At 42.9% G+C, this 17,839-nt stretch overlaps 1 protein-coding gene across 3 annotated transcripts in view; it reads right to left on the reverse strand.

Annotated features, from left to right (window-relative positions):
• Positions 1–17,839, reverse strand: part of LOC137423551 (heterogeneous nuclear ribonucleoprotein R) — a 61,807-nt gene that overhangs the window by 14,740 nt on the left and 29,228 nt on the right. Inside the window, exon 2 of one of the 3 annotated variants that reach the window (XM_078774065.1) lies at positions 6,962–7,045. The gene's annotated coding sequence lies outside the window, so the exon portion shown is untranslated. Of the gene's footprint in view, positions 1–6,961; positions 7,155–17,839 lie in introns of those variants that run through there. The other 2 variants (XM_068110830.2, XM_068110831.2) reach the window with 2 other exon arrangements.

The raw sequence follows: 17,839 nt of genomic DNA on the forward strand, positions 1-17,839 counted from the left end.
TCAAGTATATCGGACCGGTAGTTGTCGAGAAACAGCGGTCGGTCACACACACACACTCGGTCACACACACACACTCGGTCACACACACACACTCACACACACACACTCGGTCACACACACACACTCGGTCACACACACACACTCGGTCACACACACACACTCGGTCACACACACACACTCGGTCACACACTCACACACACACACACACACACACACACACACACACACACACACACACACACACACACACACACACACACACACACACACACACACACACACACACACACACACACACACACACACACACAACTGGAATTATAGATAGATTATTTTAAAAGCCCATTCCATGGAACAGCAGCAATGAAAAAAAAATCAAATTCAGAAAGCACATGAAGGAAACATCTCAGACAAGCAAGACGGTGTCGAAATTGGACGCAGTGCCGCCGTTACACTTTCATTAGCACAATGGTCCCATTCAAAATAAAATCCAAATGCCCTTTTTGTTCGACACTGGCACAAGCAATTGGTTCATATCCGTCAGTCCTTTCAGTTTATCGTCAAGAAACAAGAAATATATTTATATGGCATGTTGGATTTTTAACACGAATAGGAAGACAAGTTTGACGGTTTACTGCACTTCAACTTTGAATTTGTCCCAATAGCGCGAGCGCAGAGGGAGAGAGAGATACTATTTTTACATTGTCTACCTGTCTGGCTTATTAGTGTACGAGAATACAAGACCGGTCGCCTCGCTGATGGGAACACCAATTTTTTGTTGTTGCAAGTAGACTGCAGAGCGACCTGCTTTGTGATGCTTTAATAGGCGGTGTATATTTGGAAATGGTTTGATAGGGTGATATTAAAATGGAAAAAATATTGAATATAGCAAGCATTTGCTGAATCTCATCAATATGAGAAACGGGATTGAACGAGGCTCAGAATTATTATATGTGAAATAGATGATGGAGGAAGAGTTTTTTTGTTTGTTTGTTTCAATGCAAATGAGTATGATTTGGATTCGTGGAGATTTGGAATCAACGTGGTGGATAAAACATCTTTGTAGGGAGAGGTTAAGTGGTTATGTTTACTTCCTGAGAGTGGCTTCATTGAAATCAAATCTCAAGTTAACAAAGGATTCCTGGGAGATCCAGCTCTCGGTGCAGGGATAACCAACGTCATGTGTTGGCATTTGCAGTTCCGTGTACCCATAAAAAAGAATTGTATTTAAAAAAAAACAAAATTTGCCCCAGAAACACTCCCGGGAGTTACCCGAATCCACTGTAGTTGGATTTATTGAAATCCATTAATCCGTTCTCAAGTTATAACACGACAGACAGAGACACGTGGCTGCTTTTATAATATAGATAAGGATTATGCATAAGATTGCTTCAGTAGCGCTAAACTTAGATTTTTTTTTTTTTTAAACTGATGAGTAACAGTTTGTTCAAGGATAATTTTTGTCAGGTGTGATTTATCAATCAGGTCAGAAAGGTCTAGGATTAGCCAAGCAGACCGATGGACATTATTATTTTATTTGGTGGACATTAAATATTCCAGTGTCCTTCGTAAAGAGCAGGCGAGTTATCACCAGCAACCTGGCCAAATTCCAAATTCCATGCCCTAGCCTACAGATGGCATTGCAACAGCGACACAGACACACCCTCAGCCAAGGGTGCAAACCCACAGCCTTCAGCCGCATACAAAAGCAGCAGCCAAGCAGACTTGGCGTGGAAGTAGAAAGCTTTTCATAGGTTTAAGATAAACCAAGCAGACTTCAGATGGAAGTGCAAGGCTTTTAATATCCTGATAAGCCAAGCACAATTGCGATGGAAGTACGAGGTTTGTAATTGGACAGGTCAAGGAGGAAGCAGGTTTGGGATGGAAGTGCAAGGTTTGTAATAGTACAGGGCAAGGATGAAGCAGGTTTGGGATGGAAGTACAAGGTTTGTAATAGTACAGGGCAAGGATGAAGCAGATTTGGGATGGAAGTGCAAAGTTTGTAATAGTACAGGGCAAGGATGAAGCAGATTTGGGATGGAAGTACAAGGTTTGTAATAGTACAGGGCAAGGATGAAGCAGGTTTGGGATGGAAGTACAAGGTTTGTAATAGTACAGGGCAAGGATGAAGCAGATTTGGGATGGAAGTACAAGGTTTGTTATAGTACAGGGCAAGGATGAAGCAGGTTTGGGATGGAAGTACAAGGTTTGTAATAGTACAGGGCAAGGATGAAGCAGATTTGGGATGGAAGTACAAGGTTTGTAATAGTACAGGGCAAGGATGAAGCAGGTTTGGGATGGAAGTACAAGGTTTGTAATAGTACAGGGCAAGGATGAAGCAGATTTGGGATGGAAGTCCAAGGTTTGTAATAGTACAGGGCAAGAATGAAGCAGGTTTGGGATGGAAGTTCAAGGTTTGTAATCGTACAGAGCAAGGATGAAGCAGATTTGGGATGGAAGTACAAGGTTTGTTATAGTGCAGGGCAAGGATGAAGCAGATTTGGGATGGAAGTACTACAAGGTTTGTAATAGTACAGGGCAAGGATGAAGCAGGTTTGGGATGGAAGTACAAGGTTTGAAATAGGACAGGGCAAGGATGAAGCAGATTTGGGATGGAATTACAAGGTTTGTAATAGTACAGAGCAAGGATGAAGCAGATTTGGGATGGAAGTACAAGGTTTGTTATAGTGCAGGGCAAGGATGAAGCAGGTTTGGGATGGAAGTACAAGGTTTGAAATAGGACAGGGCAAGGATGAAGCAGATTTGGGATGGAAGTACAAGGTTTGTAATAGTACAGGGCAAGGATGAAGCAGGTTTGGGATGGAAGTACAAGGTTTGAAATAGGACAGGGCAATGATGAAGCAGATTTGGGATGGAAGTACAAGGTTTGTAGTAGTACAGGGCAAGGATGAAGCAGGTTTGGGATAGAAGTACAAGGTTTGTAATAGTACAGGGCAAGGATGAGCAGGTTTGGGATGGAAGTACAAGGTTTGTAATAGTACAGGGCAAGGATGAAGCAGGTTTGGGATGGAAGTACAAGGTTTTAAATAGGACAGGGCAATGATGAAGCAGATTTGGGATGGAAGTACAAGGTTTGTAATAGTACAGGGCAAGGATGAAGCAGATTTGGGATGGAAGTACAAGGTTTGTAATAGTACAGGGCAAGGATGAAGCAGGTTTGGGATGGAAGTACAAGGTTTGAAATAGGACAGGGCAAGGATGAAGCAGATTTGGGATGGAAGTACAAGGTTTGTAGTAGTACAGGGCAAGGATGAAGCAGGTTTGGGATAGAAGTACAAGGTTTGTAATCGTACAGGGCAAAGATGAAGCAGATTTGGGATGGAAGTACAAGATTTGCAGTAGTACAGGGCAAGGATGAAGCAGGTTTGGGATAGAAGTACAAGGTTTGTAATCGTACAGGGCAAAGATGAAGCAGATTTGGGATGGAAGTACAAGATTTGCAGTAGTACAGGGCAAGGATGAAGCAGGTTTGGGATGGAAGTACAAGGTTTGAAATAGGACAGGGCAATGATGAAGCAGATTTGGGATGGAAGTACAAGATTTGCAGTAGTACAGGGCAATGATGAAGCAGATTTGGGATGGAAGTACAAGGTTTGTAATAGTACAGGGCAAGGATGAGCAGGTTTGGGATGGAAGTACAAGGTTTGTAATAGTACAGGGCAAGGATGAAGCAGATTTGGGATGGAATTACAAGGTTTGTAATAGTACAGGGCAAGGATGAAGAAGATTTGGGGTGGAAGTACAAGGTTTGTAATAGTACAGGGCAAGGATGAGCAGGTTTGGGATGGAAGTACAAGGTTTGTAATAGTACAGGGCAAGGATGAAGCAGATTTGGGATGGAAGTACAAGGTTTGTAATAGTACAGGGCAAGGATGAGCAGGTTTGGGATGGAAGTACAAGGTTTGTAATAGTACAGGGCAAGGATGAAGCAGATTTGGGATGGAATTACAAGGTTTGTTATAGGACAGGTCAAGGATGAAGAAGATTTGGGATGGAAGTACAAGGTTTGTAATAGTACAGGGCAAGGATTAAGCAGGTTTGGGATGGAAGTACAAGGTTTGAAATAGTACAGGGCAAGGATGAAGCAGATTTGGGATGGAAGTACAAGGTTTGTAATAGTACAGGGCAAGGATGAAGCAGGTTTGGGATGGAAGTACAAGGTTTGAAATAGGACAGGGCAATGATGAAGCAGATTTTGGATGGAAGTGCAAGGATTGAAATAGGACAGGTCAAGGATGAAGAAGATTTGGGATGGAAGTACAAGGTTTGAAATAGGACAGGTCAAGGATGAAGAAGATTTGGGGTGGAAGTACAAGGTTTGAAATAGGACAGGTCAAGGATGAAGAAGATTTGGGGTGGAGCACGAGGTTTGTTATAGGACAGGTCAAGGATGAAGAAGATTTGGGGTGGAGTACGAGGTTTAAAATAGGACAGGTCAGGAATGAAGAAGATTTGGGGTGGAATTACAAGGCTTTTAATAGGATGAAGATTAGTCAAGCAGATTTGGGATGGAATTACAAGGTTTATAATAGGATAAAGTTGGTGAAGCAAACTTGGGATGGAATTGCAAGGATTTTAATAAGATGAAGATTAGTCAAGCAGACTTGGGATGGAATTAAAAGGCTTTTAATAGGATGAAGATTGGTGAAGCAAACTTGGGATGGAATTACAAGACCTTTAATAGGATGAAGATTAGTCAAGCAGATTTGGGATGGAATTACAAGGTTTATAATAGGATGAAGTTGGTGAAGCAAGCTTGGGATGGAATTGCAAGGATTTTAATAGGATGAAGATTAGTCAAGCAGACTTGGGATGGAATTACAAGGTTTATTATAGGATTGCAAGGATTTTAATAAGATGAAGATTAGTCAAGCAGACTTGGGATGGAATTACAAGGTTTATAATAGGATGAAGTTGGTGAAGCAAGCTTGGGATGGAAGTACAAGGCTTTGAGTGGGTCAAGGATGAAGCAGACTTGGGATGGAAGTACAAGGCTTTTAATAGGATGATGATTGGTGAAGCAAACTTGGGATGGAAGTACAAGGCTTTTGATAGGATGAAGATTAGTCAAGCAGACTTGGGATGGAAGTACAAGGCTTTTAATAGGATGAAGATTAGTCAAGCAAACTTGGGATGGAAGTACAAGGCTTTTAATAGGATGATGATTGGTGAAGCAAACTTGGGATGGAAGTACAAGGCTTTTAATAGGATGAAGTTGGTGAAGCAAGCTTGGGATGGAATTGCAAGGATTTTAATAAGATGAAGAGTCAAGCAGACTTGGGATGGAAGTACAAGGCTTTTAATAGGATGATGATTGGTGAAGCAAACTTGGGATGGAAGTACAAGGCTTTTGATAGGATGAAGATTAGTCAAGCAGACTTAGGATGGAAGTACAAGGCTTTTGATAGGATGAAGATTAGTCAAGCAGACTTGGGATGGAAGTACAAGGCCTTTAATAGGATGAAGATTAGTCAAGCAGACTTGGGATGGAAGTACAAGGCTTTTAATAGGATGAAGATTAGTCAAGCAGACTTGGGATGGAAGTACAAGGCTTTTAATAGGATGAAGATTGGTGAAGCAAACTTGGGATGGAAGTACAAGGCTTTGAGTGGGTCAAGGATGAAGCAGATTTGGGATGGAAGTACAAGGTTTGTAATAAATAAAGGATGAAGCAGATTTGGGATGGAAGTACAAGGTTTGTAATAAATCATGGATGAAGCAGATTTGGGATGGAAGTACAGGCTTTCAGTGGGTCAAGGATGAAGCAGATTTAGGATGGAAGTACAAGGCTTTAAAAAACCAAATAAGTTTTTTAAAAATTTACGTTAAAGATCAGCCACGCCTGCTTTCCCACGAGAAGTAAACTAATGAAGACAAACTTCGAGTTAATACATTCCATTGCATAATTTACAACTACAAAAGGCTCGAGGGAATATTGTGAGAAACCAAGGGAGACAGACCCCTTTGGTACGAGCTTTTCACGAACCGGCTGCCTTGGCCTGACGTTCGCCGGGTGTCAGGAAACCAATTTGTCCATAATGCCGGCGATAACTCGCCTACTCTTCGCGAAGGACACCATGGGATCTTTAAGTTTAACGTGCACCAGCTAATTCTGGCAGACGGGACGCCTCGCTTTAAACGTCCATCCGAGGGCCGGAGCACTTGGGCAATGCAAACGCCATGTTTGCGAAGCACAAATCCTACTTATATTTATAAAGTTGAGCAGTGAATTCGAACCCAGACGGCTCGATGTTGATGGTGAGCGAGTCAACACTCTTCCATAAAATATATATCGATTCCGGAAGGGAAAGATGGCTCCTTCCTTGTGGAGACGGTTACCTCGTGGTCCCTCCCAAATCGAAATGAACAGGCACCGTCGGACAAAGAAACGCCGGTACAGACACGCCTTGTGCGCACCATTCCGGGACAACGACAGCAAGTGTCCGTCCGGAACATTCGAGAAAAAATAATAAATCTTGAAGCACGAGTTTGTGTAACTGACACGCGACGGACACAGAACACGTGTCTCCTTGCTCTTCAATGGCGGCCATTACAAGCACAAAGGCATTCCGGCCTCACGGTATGTGCGGCGGCAAAGGATGACGGCATCAAGGGGCGGATATAAAGCAAATAGGAATCAAATTATTATATTCGCAGATTGAAGAAATAAATCAGCAATGGAGCATTTAGTGAGGTAAATCGAAGAGAAAAACCGTTTAGGCGGGAATAACAGACATCGGCTTCCACACGTTCATAAATACGACCGCTGAAAACACAAACGCCTCATGAAGCATTATCGCCTTATTGGTCTGCTGAGGATCCCAGAACGGCTTCCCAAACCAGTAATGGTAATCACAAAATTACCGCCAAACCCGAGGGACCCAGGACCCCCATCAACGTAAACTGCAAATGCTTTACCGACCGCGCCTCGTTTTCTTACCTACTGTGAGCGAAATGTCAAGAACTGCGAAAAATTGGTAACAATCTGCAAGTGGACGCAGCGATAAATCGACTGAGGTCCCAATCCCAAGGCCACAAAAGGACAGCTCAGGAAAATGGCGCGAGTACGGGGTTTCCTCAGAATCGACGCCGCAGGGGCGGCTCGCTCGTTGACGTTTTTCTTTCCTTTGTGCATTTGGTTGGCTTATAATTTGGACTTTAAAAAACTTATCTACGTCATAACATATAATTGCTTTACCGTCACTTGATGCATCACAAATTTAAATTGAGTTCATATTTGTAAGTAACCTTTAAAAAAAAAAAAAAGGAGTTGAAATCACTGCTGCGCTCTTTACCGCCATGGCTTATGTAATAGCTTGACGTGATAATCGTAGGAACAAGAACAACAGACAGTCGCATAAAATGAGGTTTATAAAAAAGTAGAAACAGTTAAAAACCAGTCAGATAACGACATCCGAAAAGCACAAAACAGAGAACACGTTCAAAACGGTTTTCCTTACGATATATTTTAGTTTTATCATCGAATTGCAATATCGATCAATAATGCATATTTAACAGATTTTTAAATCACTACATTATTTAGTATATAGCAAATATACCAGAGCAGTGCAAAATAAACCATTCGGCTGTAACCCCGTAAACGCAAACAAGGGTGAAGGACGCATTGAGGAAGTGGGGCCGCCGCCGCCATTTTAGGAAGCATCTTCTTCGCGGCGCTCCACCACCAACACGTCTCTGACGTAAAACGGAATCACCCTGAATGGTGAAATCGAAGGTTTTCTTTTTCTTTCCCTTATTAGTGCAAAGGAGGGATCAGGGAATATCTATTTAAAAGCAGATTACTTTTCCATCTAGATTCTCTTTGTGAATGAATGAGATTAATTGCATTCTGAGTGAAATATTTTAATGTGGAGACATGATCATGATGGTAAAATAACTGGTGTTTTTGTAAGAAAGGAATTAAAAAGAACCCCAAAAAAATTGGGTTTAAACTGCAACATGCAAATGCCTGGGGCAGTGTTGACTTGTCACCTTCCTTGGTGCTGTTTATTTTTTTTCTATTAAATTTCAAAGGAAACTTCTAATAATATTTTTTGAGGGGGAGGAATGGGTAGGAAGTTAAATTATATGGAATTGGTCCATATTTCCCTTTGGTTTGTATTCGTATCTTGTGGTGTTTTATACAGTATGAGCCAAAAGTTCCAGGACACTGTTTCAGCAGGATACACAAGATTTGTTTATACCTTGTATTTACACTATTTTTTTTTTCAGATAATACATTAAACCAAGATGGCAGACACCAGCCCATTTACAGTAGAAGATAGGCTTGTAGCAGTAGTGTGGTACCACAAGAGGAGAAACACAAACAAGACGATGAAACAGGTGCAAGAATACTTCGAGGAGTATTTTGGAAAGGCAGCACCGTCAAAATAAAATCTTCATCTTTGGGAAAAAGGTATTTCAGACTGGAAGTGTACTCGACAACAAGTGCAGCGAACAACCAAAAATTCATGATTTGGGAATTCAAAACATTAAAACATCCGTTCTCAGATCTCTGAAAAAAAATCATTACGGAAACGTTCTGCAGAGTTGTGTGTTTCGTATTCATCGTTACGTTGCACAATGAAAGAAGACCTTCACATGAAACCAAATAAACCAACTGTCATTTGTTTATTGTCAAATGCAGATCATGAAGCAGTCAGTAAAAGTGCCTTCAGAAAGTATTCACACCCCTTGACTTTTTCACGTTTTATTGTTACATTTAGAACCCATTACAATTACCCTTTAGAACACATTACAATTATCCTTTAGAACCCCTTAGAATTCCCTATAGAACCCACTACAATTACCCTTTAGAACCCTTATTAATTACCCTTAGGAACTATTTAGAACTACCCTTTAGAACACTTTAGAATTACCCTTTATAATGCATTATAATTACCCTTTAAAACCCATTAGAATTACCCTGTAGAACCTTTTAGAACAACCTTTTAGAACCCTTTAGAATTACCTTTTAGAAACCATTAGAATTACCCTTTATAACCTTTTAGAACCACCCTTTAGAACCCTCTAGAAATACACTTTGAAAACCTTTGTAATTACACTTTATAACCCTCTAGAATTAGTCCCAGAGCTTGGGGGGTTTTGTTTGTCTTTTATTTACCAAAAGGTCTGAGAATTGTTTCTCGGGTATAAATATCTGTAGAATGCAAAAATCCAACAATTATTCCACAATTTGCTCTTGAAGTGGGTGGTACCCCCTAACTGCAATATTGCGATTTTGCGTCACGTTGTATTTCGGCTTTGTACAGCTTTGTCTTGGAAAGCTGTAAAACTGTACTTACACAGACAAACTGTACTGCTCACCAAACTCTCCTCGTATGGTATCCATGGAAACCTCCACGCCTGGCTTGTAAACTTCCTTTCTGGTCGCAGTAAACTGTGTGGCCGTGAATGGAATTCTCTCTTCTCCCCTTCCTGTTCAGGCTGGAGTTCCCCAAGGCAGTGTTCTGGGCCCTGTGCTTTTTCTGGTCTTTATCAATGATCTCTCCGACTCTCTGGAAAATCCTCTCTATCTCTTTGCTGATAACTCCACTCTCTGCCACTCCATACCTCATCCCTCAGATTGGCAGTCTGCAGGCTCCTCACTCTCTGCAGACCTGGACAAAATCTCAAACTGGTCAAACAAGTGGAACATGTCTTTCAATCCTGACAAATCTCACACTCTTACTATGTCTCTCCGAAAAGACCATGATCTGGAAGACCCTCCCATCTATTTTCTGAACAATCCTCTTGAAGAAGTTCTGTCACTCAAGCTTTTGGGTCTCACTATCTGCCATGACCTTCCCTGGGAAAACCACATTTCCAAGCTGGCCTCCAAAGCCAGTCGCCGACTGGGCATCCTCCGTCGTGCGAAGTCCTTTCTGGGCACTTCTGAGCTCCACACCACATGCAAAGCTTTCATCCTCAGCTTTATGGAATACTGCTCTCTCCTCTGGGCTGGTGATCCTGCCTCACACCTAACTCGGCTTCACGCGGTTGAAACCAAAGCATTCAGAATCATTGGAATCTCCCACAATGAAGCTGATTCTGAGGGCCTTTCTCTCTCACCACAGGGAGGTAGGTGGCCTTTCTGTCTTCTACTGACTCCTCTCCGGCCTTGCTCCCCCTGCTCTGTCTGTGCTCTGTCCCCCAAATATTCCTGCAGGACACACAAGATCTGCCAACAACCCTCTTCTTGTGAAACTGCCAAAATCAAGACTCTCTGCTCACCTTCACTCCTTCATTCCTCTTTGCTCCCACCTCTGGAACAAACTCCCACACTCTCTTCAATCCCTCTCCTCCCTGCAGGTCTTTAAAACAGCTCACCACCATCTCTTATCTTCCCCCATCCAAAACCTTGATCTTTTCTACCCCCGTGAAAACACCCCAAATCTGCCTCTTTAAATCCCCAACTTCTTTCCTGATATTCCTAGAAGTGTTCATTTGCTTTGTACTGTGTACCCCTCCCTCCTCCCCCAGCCCTCCCCCTTACACAGATCTACCGACATCCCTGTTCTCTTCTGCTGTTGTGCTTGTGTGCTTCTCTCTCTCCCCCTCTTGTCTCCCACTCCCTTCATTGCATGTTTTATGTGTCTGTGCATGTTTGCATGTTTAATGTGTCAGCTCTTACACGAGCCTTGATTCTGTGTACAAAGAAAAAAACGGTATTATATTGTTCGTTTATGGGGGTAGATAAATGAATACCGTAGGAGAGGTAGAATTGTAGCATGGACCACGTAACGTGTAGGAGCATTTCGATGTAATGAGTAGGGGAAAATACAGCTCAAGGTTGTTTAAATGTGCATCATACGGAGGATGATGCCGTGTTAATTAGCTATAGGGTTTAAGGCTATTTTCCCCAGTGTGTGCCTTCCCTCTGTAATTTTCCCTAACGTTATTGCTGACACACCCTTAAAATACAACAACCACCGGCAAAAGCCAGGCAGGAGTCGACCAAACTGGACCCGCCCCCAATGAACCTAATAAGGCAAAAGCCCCGCCTAGAAGAGGTGGAGAATCAGTGGCCGAAGAGGAAGGCCGGCAGGCCACGCCCTGAGGGACGCGATTGGCTCTGAGGAGTGAGGAAGAGGAGTGCACGTCTGGGTTTCTGCTTGAACAAGAAGCCTGCCATTTTGGGCACTTTGGAGGAATGGAAGCAATTGGTGCAACGTACAGCGAAGGAGCTTCGACTACTGGACTCTTGGTGGGCTGGAGGCAGCACAGTCTTTTCCTGGAAGTTGGAGAGAAAAAGAAGGCCATCTCGACTACTCGTCCCGCGACTCTGGGCAACTGGGCCTTTTGTCGGCCGTCGCCATCTTGTGCGCTCCGGCACGGGAGGCCTTGGACTTGGCCATCACCACCACTCTCTCTCAAAAGGGGCATTTGGGCCACAGCTGAGTGCCGGCTGGCTAAAGGGACATTTTATTTTATCTTACCCCTGTCATGTTTTATGAGTCAGTGAGTGGAAGCATCTCAAAATAGAATTTAGTTTTAACTCAACCTATATTTCCATTCCCGCATTAATTTTATTAAATCATAATTGTGTTGCATTTATTGTTATGTTTACTTGTCGTGGATTCGGAATAAAGCAGCGTGCTTTGTTCAGTTAAACATCTCGCATCTCTTCCATCACGCACGTGCCAAAAATAACCGCCATCATTGGGAAGTCACCTCGGGATTAAGGATGGTTCGGCTATCCATCCCCAGGTGATCTTAATTGCCAGGGGACGCGACAATATGAACAAGTGTCATCTCCTGTTTCTTTTTCTGTGCTGGACTGCCTGCTATTCACAATATAATAGGATTGATGAGGTTATTTGCGAATATACACCAATTTTGTTGGTGTCGCTCTTGAAAAATGTGTATTAGCTATTTTTCTATTTATCTAGAATGCATATATTCAACTTAAATGGTGATTATGGTATATTATAATAAACTAGAATCTTTCAGCTGTAAACATTTGACACCATCCATATGTTTGTATGACATCTCGGGAGCAAGATCTTGGACTTTTTAATGAAGGGAGGCATCTATTCTACACTCTACAGCGACACCATATTTGACCAGATTCACTTTGTGAATTAAAACACTCAGACCTTTTGGTTAATAAAAGTCACGAATTGCATCAAAAGAGTATATAAAAGCAATTCTGTAGGAAGATATGGCCAATATGTAGCTGTATGCAAATTCAAATTACAAAATATATGTCATCAATAGAAGATATTACCAATCATGTACAGCATAGTTATTAAAAGGCTGTTAGAGTAACAACATGTTCTTGTACCGCAATACAAAGTGTAACTGTACTCACCATCCCCATTCATCACTCCCACTCATCATCCGATTCATCCGAACTATACAGTGCCTTTTCATGCGCCATTTCTTCATCCTCATTCCCTTCCATGTATGTCGACTTGGTATCCTTTCCCAGAACGTGGAATATATTCTGGGGTATCTGGTCACCATCAAACCTTTTGATCTGGTAGCAGCCACCCATGAGAATCAAACCGTGTCTTTCAGGTAGTTCATACACATGGGTTCGGTTGTGTCTCATGCTTCCATAGATATGTCACATAGTTAGTTCTCAGTACCTTGTTTTTCAGAACATCTCTACATGGGGGCATGCTACTTGGATTCACACCTTTAACACTAGAATCGCCAGGTCATTTTGACCACTGATGAAAAAGGCTGGTCATGATATGAAGTAAAGCAAGAAATCAATTGTTAAACATGTTTATTGCTTGTAATGATGAGATGAGTTGAAACACAAACTCTTTGCACATCACACAACTGCCCACCATTTTGTTTTTACAGCTGACAGCAAGCTATGCACTCTTTAACCACTTGTCCAGTGCACTTGCCACATATGAGCTTGTTGCACATTGCACAGGTGTCCACCGTTTTGTTCTTTTAATTGGTGACTTGGCATTGTTTCCGCATGCGCTTTGCTGGAGGCCCCTCCTCCAAACTACCAAACTGCTGTCGTTCCCGGGGTGATGACTCTGATAAGTACTCCTTTCGGAGCTCGTCAACAAGTTCCGCAATGAAGTCTCGGCGGCTGATGTGTTTCCCAGTCACTGACCATGCATTTATGACAGCCAGGTCCAGAATGTTGTAAAACACATGAACTGGCCATCTGCGAGATCCTGCCTTGACAGAGTACTTCCTGGGCATCTGATCAACAATATCCACTCCGTACTTTGTTGAATTATAGAAAGCAACAGTCTCAGGAAGCTTCGTGGGGTTATCTTTCACACCTACAGTAGGGTGCAGGGTACTGAGCAACAAAACATTCTTATTTATCTTACCCTGGTAAACAGTTAGGGTAGTGTAACCCTTCATCATCACAGTAGTCGTGTAGAGCTGTGCTTTGTGCAATACATTTCCTTAGCGGTCAAATTGACCACAGTGGCGGTTTTAGATATAATTGTCTGTATATCTGAAATGTGGTTGAGGTCAGGAGGTCAATATTTTGTATGAATCCCTCTTCCTCTCCCTCTCCCTCTCCCTCTCCCTCTCCCTCTCTCTCTCCTCCCATCTTTTACACTTCAAGAAAAGAAAAGAGGGATGGGAGATCAACCAAGATTGTTGTCATTAAACACGTGCTTCGTTGAACGGTGACTCATGAGGTAAATGCTCAAATTTTCTTCAAATTAAAGTTTGACCACTCAATAATATTAAAATTGTGTGTATTTTTTTTTCCATCAACCGCTGTCACAACGGGAACCCAACGAGTTCACGGGTCTTGTGTATCTTACTATAATAATAGGCTACGGTGATATTTGTCTGTCTGTCTGTCTGTCTGTCTGTAGGTGTGGCTTACTCCGTTTGCCACACGTGGGTGTTTGCCATACGGTGATATTGTTTGCCACAATATTTGGTGGGTGAATGTTTTAGACCATTTCTAACAATAATCCAGTAGAGCATCAAAATCGGAGAGATCGATGTTTTTTGGACCACCCTAATGGACATTCGCGTGTCGGAAACTAAACGTATGATCTGACTGACCGGATGCAAGCGCGGTACATCGCGGTACATCGGTACAGCATGGTAGAAGAGTCCACATTATAAAGTTTGTGTCGGCGTTCGTTTGATCTCTGTTCTGTTCAGTCGGGAGAAGTAAATCGTCGATAAAGTTTTTTCCCCGCGATTTCTGAAACGATCGTGCGACCCATTGAAAATCCTTCGTGACCCAAACATTGGGTCGCGACCCATAGTTGCGAAACGTCAATTTAGATATCAAAGTCATTGGTTCTGTGTGCACTGACGGGGCACCTGCAATTCTTTGAAAAAAATCTGGCTTTTCTGCATTGATGAAAAAGGAGATTCCAGACTTGCAAGTTACCAATTGTTTTCTTCATCGGCATGCTTTGGCATCAAAAACATTGCCTCCAAATTTGAAGAAAGTCCTTGATACTTGTGTGAAGATCATCAACTGGATCAGGGGGCGAGCTTTGAACCATCGCATCTTCAAATCATTTTGTGAAGATCTGGGAAGTGAGCATTCAGTTTTGCTTTTCCACGCAGAAGTCCGTTGGTTGTCACGAGGACAAGCTTTAACCCGCTTCTTTGAACTGCGTGTTGGGGCATTGGAATCACGGCAATTCGCCCAAATGCTGGCTTACTTAGCTGACATTTTCACTCGTATGAATGACCTGAGTGTTTCTCTTCAAGGAAAAGGGATAAACATATTGAAGGCTTGTGAAAAGTTGAATGCCTTCAAAGAAAAGTTACGTCTTTGGCGTCAAAGGATGGAAAGAGGCAATCTCTCAAATTTTCCTTCACTTGAAGAGATGGTTGGTGATGCTGGATCCATAACTCCTGCTGTGCGTGAAGAAATTGTGGCTCATTTGGAAATGCTGTCAGAATCTTTTGATGGATATTTTGCTGCTGGAGACCTGAAGATTTCAGAAGAATGGATCATGAATCCATATTTCTACAATATGGAGAAAATGTAAAATGATGAAGAACTGAAGGAAGATTTTATTGATTTGCGGACAAATCGAGCTCTTGAAATGCAATTTGGAAGCAAGACTTTGGAGGAGTTTTGGTGTGCAACACTGGATATGTTCCCAAGACTTGGTGGAAAAGCACTCCGTGTCCTCGTTCCATTTGCAACGACATACTTGTGTGAATCTGGATTCCCCGAACTCTTGGACAAATAAAATCCCCGAGCTCTTGGACTAAATTACACTTTCGAATTAGAACCCTTTGGAATTAAACATGCTGGGTTGGAAAGGTTCTTCCTCATTTTTGCCAGACAGAAGGAAAGGAAGGACATAGCCAAATATTGAAGTGTCTCCACTTTGATCGGATGTTGTATGATCTTCGTTCTTTGTTAAAAGAACAAAACGGTGGACACCTGTGCAGGTTGTATGATCGGGGACAGTATAAGTATCGAAGTGGAGTTCTTCCAACAGCTGTCATCAATCAGGCCAATGAACTGCCTGCTCTGTAGGCAGTTCTATTCAGCATGTAATAAAAGGGACTGGGCCCCAGATGATTGAAAGCCGAGTAGTAATGAGTGGCGAGATTTGTCACTTTACATATCAAAGCATGTCGAGTCGGGTGATGAGTGTCCACGAGACAAGGGGTAAAAGTGAGATGACAAGTGTCCAGAGATGGGTCGAGCAACAACTGAAGTTTGTTCAGGGCCGTGTCGATCCAGCTTCTGATAGAGCTTCTCAGGGATGCCAGTCACGTCTGGAGAATAAAGCTGAAGGAGTGCTGATGTTCACATAATACGAGTCCATAATCATTAATCTCTGAGCGAGTTTGATTCTGGAATTATGTTCAGGTTCTTATTTCCAAGAACCATTCCTGAAGATCAGTGTCCCCCAACCCCCCTCTCCCCCCAACTCCCCTTCCTAACCCCCCCCTCCCCCCCCCCCCCCCCCCCACAGACACCATGCGATTTAACTTTTTGTTCATTTCCCTTTCCCTGTTCAAATACCCCATGCCCAGAACACAGTCAGAAGCTTTGTTCTAATGGAGAAACACCAAATCCTAAGTTTAGTCAGGTTCACTGTGTTTTTTCATTCAAATTTTTTGGAGATTAGCAAAACTATACATTCTTGGAATATTCAGAGCATGAGGAATCCAAAAATTAATGTTGGCATTTGCGTAGACACCTTTGCGAAAATGACACTCAGGACAGTGATGAAGATCTGTAAAAGCATATTCCTGAACGGTATAGACCCAGTAGATCCTGTGTATAGGACTTATAGTTCAATCTGATACTAACAAGGCTGCTTTCTTGCTTTATAAACCCATACCTATAACTTCAAAGGATTTGCAATATCATGTACTAGCAGAAGTACCCGGCATTGCCGGGCGGGGGAGGGGAGGGGAACGGGGGGAGGGGAGGAGAGGGGAAGGGGGGGGAGGAGAGGGGAAAAGGGAGGGGGTAGGGGAAGGGGAGGGGGGAGGGAGAAGGGTGAGGGGAGTGAAGGGGAGGGAGAGGGGGGAGGAGGAAGGGGAGGGCCAGTCAACAATGACGTTGCAATTCTCATGGTAGGAGAGCAGCACAACAATCGTGACATTGTCCTGCATCTTCGCAACAACAGCACGAAGCGGATTTTGGAGACTCACTGATCCTGTGACGCCCTCCAGTACCGGCGTTGCCGGGCGGGGGAAGGGAGACCCGTACATTCCCAACCCGTACATTCGCCCTCTCGACTCAAGCTCACTCGGACAAAAGCCTCGCACAAATTACACCGTGAAGGCCCAATGGCCATGTCTGTGCGACAAATCAAGTATGTGAGCGAGTCTGGCGCACTGAATTGAAAATATATAGAATGCTCATACTCCGTGAAAAGTGTAGCCGCCGTGTCGCCATCTTGGTTAGCACGACTCGACTGACTCGCTTCGCGGATCTCGTTTGTTTTGAACGTGTCCAAGATTTTAAAAGCCAGACAACTGTTAAAATGCCATTTTGTGCGGCAATAAACTGCTCCAATCGGTTACGGAAGGGTTGTGGAAAGACGTTTCACAGCTGTTTCAAAGACGTTTAATTCATATCGCACAAAATCGACACAAAACACGATCGCACAAAAGGTGAGAAAACGCAATCGCTTTTCGCTCTGAATTACGTGCAAACGCGTGACGGAAATCACCATCGCCCAGCATCGAGTGCCAACCAAGATGGCACCCGGTAGCTGCATCTCCACCTATGTGGTGTGAATGGCAATGGTCATTCTATATATTTTCAGTTCAATGGTCTGGCGGCGAGGATGGAACATCACGTGATCCCTCTGAGCGAATCAGCGAGCTGCTCTGGCACATGCTGAGATTCCGTGTATAATGTTCCTCGCTGAAATGCGCTGAGGTAAATATGAATAAAAAATATGGATCTCGTCAAATATTTTTAGGTAGGCCATGTCCTTCCCAGGCTCAATGGCCATGTCTATGCCAAATATCAAACACGTGAGCCTCTCTGTTTAGGAGTCTATCGGTAACATACACACACATACACACACACACACACACACACACACACACACACACACACACACACAAACTGTGTTTTATTTATATAGATTATGTAATACAGTTATATCACAAATATAAAGACAATGGTTTTCAATCACCTTTGTTGCTTTTCTATAATCCTGAGCACTATTTTGAGGCCTTTATTGGATTCCTTGACCCAGAAAACATAGGATTAGCATATTTAATTAAGTTTCTAGGTTGACTAGAAGCCGAGATAGCGCAAAATGTATTTTATGGCGGCCATTTTGAAAATCCAAAATGGCGGCCATGCAGGTGTCTGTGCAAATGCCAACATTGATTTTAGGATTCTCCATGCTCTGATGAT

The sequence above is a fragment of the Myxine glutinosa genome, chromosome 3 (genome assembly GCF_964187855.1).
Source record: "Myxine glutinosa chromosome 3, kmMyxGlut1.1, whole genome shotgun sequence".
NCBI classification, from domain to species: Eukaryota; Metazoa; Chordata; class Myxini; order Myxiniformes; family Myxinidae; genus Myxine; species Myxine glutinosa.